Here is a 9,999-nt window from a genome sequence, read left to right as displayed (position 1 = left end):
CATTGCATGTTGTCACAGGGCCCTTTAGTGAATCAAGCTGCATGTGTTTTGCCATCTATCACACAATATTGTTAAATTTAGGTCTAAACCGATAATTCGAACTAATAGACTACATTTAAGTTAAGTTGCAGAATTATATTATTTACAGCGTCTTGGCAGTGCAGAAGGGAGATGGATTATGATAAGAGCAATTTAAATTCAATTAAATCGAAAGGCTGCACATTTCCTTTAATGTGTTTTTAAGCCCTTAAAGTGTCAGATCTCTGGGGCGCAGCCTGCACCTTGGAATCATAGCAGCAATGTCACCATATGGCACAAAGAAATGTGTTGAATACCTATTATTTCGGCTTCAGGATCTTTTTTATGTAAATGTATCCACCATGAATGAAATTGAAACGCTGTGCTTATACATATTTAATAGATGCATTATTTTTTCAACATCATTTTTATATTTATTTATTCATATATTTTTCGTGCTGTTTTTCGCTGTTACACGTGTTTTTTACTGATTTAAACTCACCTAGGCAGTCCGAATTCCCATACCATATTTATCATTTTGACATTTTTATTTGTTCACGGATGTATTTGAAATAAATACATACTTTGTCATGCTTTCATGTATGACAGTTTCCATGTTTGGTATTTTTGCATGGGTTTACTTACATTTTGTTATTCATTGGATGTGCATACACATTCTATCTTGTTGAATTCTGTTGCATTTATGATTATGTAGTGGGAAACCAGAGTGGTGGGGGTGGGGCATCTCCATTCCTTTTATTATTATTATTATTATTGTATTTATTGAGCGCGGACCTAGCTTCGAGAAGCAACAGAGCGCTTTGCAGAGGTATACAACAGGACAGATGCATAACGGAGCGCTTTTCAGAGGTAACAACAGAACAGATTTCCAGGGGGTGGTAGGATACAGAGGGGCACAGAGGAAGGTTAAAGCTCTTACAGGGTGTTGGGGAGTAGAGGTGTGATGGCCTCTAGAGAGTCAGGTGCTGCGGGGGCAGCCTGATGGCCTAGGTGTTGAGAAGGATTCCTAATTACGAAAATCCCTTTTAAGCACCAAGGGATCTTTTTAAAAAAGAATCAGGGGCACATTCTTGTTTGCATGCCTCTCAGTCATATTACTGGGGTTCAGTTCCCTGACAGAGATAAGCAGAAGTTCTTAGAGATGTAAAGAACATATGTTATGTGGGTGTAATCAGGTGTGGTCAGTTTCGCTAAACCCACTGCTGGGACACAAATCTAAGGGGCAGTTTTGGAGTGAATGCGAAATTAACAAAGGGAACAGATCAGACTTTTGTTTTCAGGATGGATGATGTTATGTCAAGACAGCTTCCTATGTTGCCACTAGGGTGGCCAACTTTTCAAAATGGTTGGATGTGGTCGTGTATCAGAAGCATCCTGCATTCAGCGCAATTCTATATGGTATCATTCACACACCCACAACCAACATTTTTGGTAACATTATTGGCAGATCACATTTTAACACATACACATAACACAAACATAATAAAACTGTAGGACCATTACAGATGCAGACGACTCGCGTATAGCTCTGTCCGGGCCCTGTGGGGCAAAATACATGCAAAACTCCTAAATTGCATATGCATTACCAACAGAAGTGACTTCACAGAAAAAGGCATTGCAAGGAGCAGTATCAGTCTTTGATACTTACAGGCAACATAAGAAATTACATTACAAGAAGTTGCCATAACTAAGCCAAGTGGCAAATAGCTTTGTGTTGTAAAATACCTAAATTGCACAATTATCATACATGGAGCAACTCAATATTCATTTGGCTATTTTTATAATATCATGTTATACTAACATAAGCTATGAAGTGAAAAACTTACGAAGGCTGCAGATAATACACAGTGAAATTAAATGATATGGCCAGGATCACACACTTTGGCTAAATGTTGTAACTAGGATCCGGACAGTTTAAGCAACTGAACACATCTTCCCAGGTTTAGTTGATATATTTATTAAAGTTTTGCTTTGCATTTCATGTGCTTAAATAGTACTTTATTGCAATTCCTTGGAAGAAAACCACATTACATAATAAAGTAGCCTTTCAAAATAAACTAACCTTACACTATATACATCGTCATAGAAATATGTTGAGCAATAAGTCTATGGGCCTCATTACGAGTATGGAGGTAGCCATGCCCCTAAAAGCGGCATGGCTACCCCCATACCGGGTACTGGGTACCAGATCTGGGTCCCGCAAAAGGGGACTTACCAGGCCATTCCGACCTTGGAGGGCCCGGTAAATCCCTTTTGTGGTACCCAGTGGTACCCAGACCCGGTACATCCCCATTCCCATTTGAGCTCCCAGTTAATGACTGGCCCGTTGTTAGCATCCTGGTCTGCTAGCGGGTCCCGCTAAAGTCTGACCAGGCGTTCCTTAGCAGGACCCGCTGCAGACCCCGTAATAGGGCGGCCCGGAATGAACAGTGCCGGTCCCTTACTGGCACCGTTCATTCCGTGGGCGCCTGGATCTTAATGAGGCCCAATGGCTTTAATTTTATTCTCCCCATCCTGCATGCAAGGTCACAATAGCTTCATGCAGATTAATGTGAGCCGAACAAATCCCACTTGGGTTTTAAAGCCATAGTCATTACTTTATAAAGCATGCAGCATTATGCACCCATCTCACTTCTTATCACCTCCATTCACATTTCGTAAGGGACAAAAGTCGCTGCTAATTGTCCCCCTCCTTCCCACCAGGGCCTCATGGCTCCCATTGTAATGCTCTGTTGATACAGAGCAACGTGCCTGGTGCCTGAGAGAGCATCTCTGCTTCACGGAGCTCAAACTCACAAACGAAAGTGTGAGCGCTGGAAAGGTCGAATTGACAAGGTGGGTCTCGCGTCCTGCAGTCCCCCTCACAGGCAGCTTCGTAGAAAAAGCATGACTTTTGCCATCCCGGAAACGGGGTCTGCAGACGTGGGACCCTGTCATTTAGGGACAGTCTCGCAAAACACAGGACAGCTGGGCACCCTAACTGCATATGGCACGGTCGATTATCGACTATATGGGCCTATTTCAGGTCTATGGTCCTCCCCTTCATGGGTTCTGTCAGCGCATCATCAGGGCTGAGAACTCTCCCACTACTTATTAATCATTATTAATCTGTACCTCTGCCCTCTGGCGACCACGACTGCCACCACTTCTTATATACCCAGATCCTTTTTTGTCTCGTTTGGGACCGCACATTTAACAGCTCTCACTTTTTACATATATGAAGGGGTAAGGATCTGTTATGTCTCCATTGGCTCAAGCTTATAACTTAAAAGACAGACATACTGATTGTGGGGCCAGAGCTCATCTACGGGGGTCCTCACTTGTCTCCTTTCGATGTTGCCCCCTGTACTATTCCTGCACACATGCCAACATACCTATTCCATTTGGGCGATGTCAATCTTGTCCTGGTTTTAATTTCTCATTCTTGGATTTGTAGTCCCGGATTTCCGCATCACAAACCCAGGACTACAATCCCAGAATGCAAAATTGAAACTAGAACTGGACTACCATCTCCCAACTGGAAGGGGGCACTTAAGCATGTATTTTCCTATTTGCAGTGTCAGCATCTGTGTATTGTTTCCTGCCTCCTAACTACTCATCCATATTCCATTTTGTATAAATTCAATGTCCTCACTCTACTTTTCATCAACCATTTTGTTGGCTAACAACGGAATACATTATGCAGAGTTAAAGGTGTGCATCTTTCGTTCAAATCCCACTTAGGCCCTGACCATGAGACTGATGGTAATGGGAAAAACAATAGTTATTCAAAATACCACCTATTGAGAGTTGTGGGATCCTAAATAGATATGCATGCCGTATTTAGTAGTCTGTACATGAAAATGGACTGCCACAATATTAGTTGGAAAACTGTATGCAAACAGACACAAATATTTCATAAAATTGATGCAGACGTATATTGTACCAATGATAAAATTCATTTAAAGGTGTCTCTCCAGGGCTTTTTTCCTGTAATAATGTCACTGCAGTGTTTACTTAATGCACTGTACTTCCTTCTCCCGTATGCCTTTGCTGGGGTAATTCTCCCAGGTATGCCAAAGGTCGTCTGGGGGTCCACTTGATTCTCAAGCGAACAACACTCTTCCCCAGAATAAATGGAGAACTCAGCCAACGGCAAGCTGGAACTACGGTTTACTACAAAAAACCAACAGGGATCATACAAATCAATCAAGATTCTCCAGTACCTCTCAGTATTCCATGGTGTGCATTCCAGTATTGAGGACAAATTACGTCACGCCTGGGCTCTTCCCCAAAAAACCTATTAAAACAAATGATTGTGTATCGAGAGTGGTACTCCCTATGAAAGTACCCTATAGAGGTTATTCTACTGGTCCTTGCATGTCAGGTGGCTGACCTGTCCCATGCCCGAGAAACTATCTATTAGATTGTTGCGGAGTAGTGGCCTTTCCTTTGGTTCTAGGTCCTTGCCATCCACCCCTGATTTTCCATTCTTTGATTGGCTAGACATGTCGACCACTTTAGTATATGGTGTTACCTTTATTCTTGGTAGCCATATCTTGACCAGCCCTGCAAGGTGTCCATAGTAATTTGCATGATCGTCAAAGTTCCAGGTCATGTACTTGCACTCTCCTTCTGGGTTGCACCATACCCATATTCCTCCATAGTTCTTGTTGTCATTTGGATTGCCCATCTTCATCGTCTCTTGGGGGAATAATGGACTTTCCTTTAGTCTTGCTCTTAGCTTGTCTCTCTCTTCCACTATCTTGTCCTTTGCACCTCCTACACTTACGTCCATCATCCCTATTGACTTCTCAGTCGTCTTGTGGCATTGAGTTAAGCAGATCGTTATCACAAATGGTGTCACTAGTACCAATATGAGTGCCCTAGTAATACTTTCAGTCCATCTGCCACCCATACAGGCATCCAAGACCAGAGGTAAGCAGAGGTAAGCTATCAGCTTTGGTTTTTTCCAGACCCTTTGGATTCTTCCTCCATTTTGACATGCATCTTTGAAAGCTGGGTCACTGCTTCTGTCAGAGTGCCATTCTCTCCTTCATTGGCAGGTACGAACGTGCAACAGGAACATACAAATTTTGCGCAAACTCCTCCTTCCATCTCTGTGAGAAGATCTAGAACATATCCATTCTGAAATGCCTTCAACCTTACGGCTCGGAATGCTTCTTTTATTGCATTACAAATGCCTTATCATTTCATTTCTATCATTTCATTTCATTGAGTCCATTTACTGTAGAGTTTATGGTCAGCATCAATTACCACCTGGTAATCTGCAGCCATTTTGCGTTTGTATATGTCTGAATTGCTGGAACCACTGACGCAAAAAACATTTCATTTCCGCTGAATAACCTATGTTCTGGTAGTACATTGTCTAGGGATACTTTTGACTTTTCTGAGAAATTTCTTTTCACTCTACTCACTTCCTCCGACCGTTTCCTTCCTTTTCTTATGTCCCCACTGACCTTTTCTTTCTTGTGTTAGTGTCCATCTTTGGGAAGTCATCAAGCTTTATATCCTTCTGGGGCAATACCAGTGATGGCATGTTGATGTCTACCAACGAGAAAATGCCTCCCCAGTTGGGTGGCAGCTTCTCGTATGCCTTATATCTGCACGCCCAATAATGATCCATCAGTACTGCAGTGCCTTCATTGCTGGATGTTTTTCTGTGTACCAACATTCTGTGTTATCGCCAACTATGACTGCTCCATCGGTCTTGTAGCAGAAAGCTGGTTTCTTCATTGGTTTTATAGGCATCGGTCCAGCTTCATTCTCTACCAAGGTGAGCAGTTTGGCACTTGCAGCCCATTCCTTCAGGCACTTGTCATTTTCTCCTTGTACTGTATTCACTGGTGCTTGTACTAGGGTGTGTGCTTTGCTTCCCACTACTCCATTTTTCCATCCTCCTTCTGTGTATACTTGGCCATACACGTGCATCTGTGGTCTTTCCCACCATTCAGGTTCTCCACCTATTTCCTTCACCCCCCTATTTGGGCAGGGCAGTTCTTTAATTGTTATCATTTTTGTGTCGCCTTTCTGTGGCCCATCAGTTATTTATTGTATAGCTTTGTCTAATTGCCAATAATTGTTCATCATGTCAAGAATCTTTATGTAACCATCTTCATATGGGAATGTCGCTCGAGACTTCCATCCCAATGTTGCTGTTTTCCCTTGAAATCTTCCTCGAGTTGTAACTTAGGCAGGTAATTCAGGCATTAGGCGCTTGCTCTTACCTGACCTCAAATCGAGGATTTCGATAGTCTGCTGTTAGGGGAAAAATACAGTGTAATCACAATGCTTTCAATTTGTGCTTTTGTGTTCGATATGTACCTGTAGTGTTGCCTTACAAGTAATACGCCTCCTCGAGACTTAACCAGACAAATCACTGTCCGCAATCTGGATCAGCTCCCTTGCTAAACCCTACGGGAATACCATCATCTATCATCCATGCTAAAATGCCCAACTCACAGGAAATCCATTATTTACATAACATCTGTCCACTGTGCCCCTGAGTCAATAGTCTAGGTTGTTCACCAGAACATTTGACCTCTAAACCGAATGTGCCCTAACCACAGAAACTGACATCTAACTCCACTCCTGTCTCTACTAAACTTCACAATGCTAAACTTCACCCAGCCTATATGTGCCTTGTTAGTGAATGCCTCACCTAGCCTAGATCTGCCCTGCCACTGAATTACACATTTGTGTCTTGCTAGTGAATGCCTCACCTAGCCCATTTGTGCCTTACTGGTGAATGCCTCACCTAGCCTAGATGCGCCTTGCTACTGAATTGCCCATTTGTGCCTTGTTAGTGAACACCCCACCTAGCCTATATGTGCCTCGCTACTGAATGCCCATATGCACATTGCCATTGAATCTCCACTTGTGCCCTGCCATTGAATGCCCATTTGTGCCTTGTTAGTGAACACCCTACCCTGCCTATACGTGCCTTGCTACTGAACGCCCATATGCACCTTGCCACTGAACATCCATTTGTGCCTTGTTAGTGAACGCATATACGTGCCTCGCTACTGAATGCCCATATGCACCTTGCCACTGAATACCCATTTGTGCCTTGTTAGTGAACGCCTATATGTGCCTCGCTACTGAATGCCCATATGCACCCTACCACTGAATGTCCATTTGTGCCTTGTTAGTGAACGCCCCACCCTGCCTATAGTCCTAAGCACCCACGTGCACATATCTGGATTCACTAAAAATGCTGCATCCATTATTGCACTACAGCATTATAGCTGTTACTCTAAGTTTTATCACCATGACCCAAGAACACCTTACGGCATCTCCTGCCTCGATATCAGACCCGACCTTACATATGTTGCCCAACATAGTGACTAATAACCCTACCAACTCGCCACCAAATAATATTAGTACCAGAGGTGAAACCTTCACCTCCCTCCCACGCACCTTACCAGACAGAAATCTTAAACTTCGCACAAGACTCACACAACTATATGAACCACCTAGAAGAACCTTACCATCAACCAACCTAAAAACAAATTACCCACATAAACCACACCAGACGGTAACAACAAATGTCACTACAATCAAAACACAAAAGTTCAGACCTCAGATACCAACTTAACTACCCCTAGCCAATCAAACATGCCTAAAGAGACGCTAGTACTCAAAGGAGCACTCCTTAATGCGAGATCCCTTGTCACCCATGCCCTTGACATAGCCGACCTCATTACAGAACACAATCTGGACTTCCTGGCAGTAACCGAGACCTGGCTACATAACGCAGCTGGACCATCGCTAATGCTAGCCATTCCAGAAGGCTACATCATAACAAGACAAGATAGGGATGGCACACGAGGTGGTGGAATTGCCATCATCTCCAAATTGAGCCTCTCTATCAGAACATCCCATCCTCAGATCCTACAACCCTGTGAAAATATTTTGGTTAAATTCCAGATAAATAACATACAAACCCTCACCATCCACTTAATTTATAGAGCCCCAGGTCCTCTCGGTACCTTCGACGAGGACTTGCATAGCCTAATCACCAACAGCCTTAAAACTACCTCCCAGCTGCTATTATTAGGAGATTTTAACATTGGCTTTAATGACCCTATGGACAAACAAGCCTCAGACATAGCCAATACCATCAATGCATCAGGCCTGTCTCAGAAAGTCAACAGACCCACTCACTCCAAAAGGAGAACACTAGACTCGATAGCAGATTACAACTGCACAGCCTCTATCACTTCCATCTCTCCCCAATCATGGACAGATCACTCTCTCTTAACCTTTAACTTATCTACAGCCAGACTCTCTGCGACGGTCCCATTGTTAGCAACTCCTTGTCTAACCAGAAACAAAAAAAGTATTACAGTGGAAAAAGTCATCCCCGCCATCCTACCCACATTAAACGCTTTATCTGACAATCTAGACCCTAGTACTCTAGTTGAAGAATATAACAAGATTATGCTCAACACAATGGACAAAATCGCCCCGCTCAAACTTAGAAAAAGCAAACCTAAAGCGCACCTTAACAAATGGTTCACTCCCCAATTGAGAGATTTACGACTCCTAAAAAGAAAAAGTGAAAATTCCTGGAGACTATGTCCCTCTATCCAAAATAAAGCAAAACTATCCTCTATCTCCTCTCACTTTAAAAAAGAAGTGAACCTTGCCAAAAAGAACTCCTATGATGAATGTATCACTAACTCTAATTCTAGCATTAGAGAACTCTTCGCCATACTGAAGGAATTAGAGTCACCAATAGCCACACCAGACTTAGTTACCAAGGATAAGACTTGGTGCACAGATATTCAAAATGCGCTAGCAAATAAAATCAATACACTTCAAACCAAAATACAACAAAAAAAAGATATGCTCAACCTTCAGCACTCCCCTAATACCACTACACATAGTATCCCACCAGAGGCAAACAACAAATTTCACTTCTCTAAAACATCCCCACTAGAAGTAGAAAAAATCATTCTTTCACTCAAACCATCTAACTACAAGGGCGATACTTGCCCAGCACAGTTAATAAAAGACGCTGCCAGAGACCTCTCACCATTTATTTCTAAATTAATAAATGCCTCCTTCACTTCAGGCACGATCCCAGCCAATTTAAAACATTCCTGGGTGCTCCCACTTCTCAAAAAACAGACCTTAGACCCAACCAACTACCGCCCCATTACCGCTGTGCCATTCCTCCTCAAAATATTGGACAAAGCCGCCTATATTCAGATACAAAAACATCTTGACTTGTATAAGCTCCTAGGAGCAAGACAATCTGGTTTCCGTCCACTTCATGGAACGGAAACCGCCTTAATTGATTTAAAGACCCAGGTCGATGAGCTGAGGGATGGAGGAGGAACAGCACTCTTGCTCCTACTTGATCTCTCAGCAGCATTCGACTTGGTCGATCACAAGATACTCTGCAAACACCTGGACTCTGCTGCCCATTTCTCTCCTGAGGCCATCAAGTGGCTAGAATATTTCCTCAGCGAAAGAACAATGAGAGTTTTTTCCCCTTCTGTGGCGTTCCCCAGGGTTCCTGTGTCTCGCCTACCCCATACAATATCTTCACCAAACCCTTGTTCGATGATCTGGACCTTGTGGGTATCACCTACACTAACTATGCAGATGATACACAGATTCTCCTCCCGCTTTCTGGGGATCATAGGAAGGACTCGGAATTGGTGAACAGGGTATATCTCGTTGTTCAAGCATGGATGGCCACACATGGCCTGTGCTTGAATGACGACAAGACGGAGTTAATAATCCTGGGAACACATATGAACACCAAAGAATTAGGTCATGAATTCTCCTCCTTCAACATTGATGGAAATCCTATCAGGGTCTCCAAGGAAGTAAAAACCCTTGGTTTCTACTTGGATTCCACACTATCATTCGACAAACAACTAAAATCCTTGGCCTCCACCACCGCCTACACCTGCAAACTGATAAGAGCAGGCAAGCTTTTCCTCT

The sequence above is a fragment of the Ambystoma mexicanum genome, chromosome 2q, assembly GCF_040938575.1.
Source record: "Ambystoma mexicanum isolate Mex_15411 chromosome 2q, UKY_AmexF1_1, whole genome shotgun sequence".
NCBI lineage: Eukaryota > Metazoa > Chordata > Amphibia > Caudata > Ambystomatidae > Ambystoma > Ambystoma mexicanum.
Note: the sequence above shows the minus strand (reverse complement) of the source record.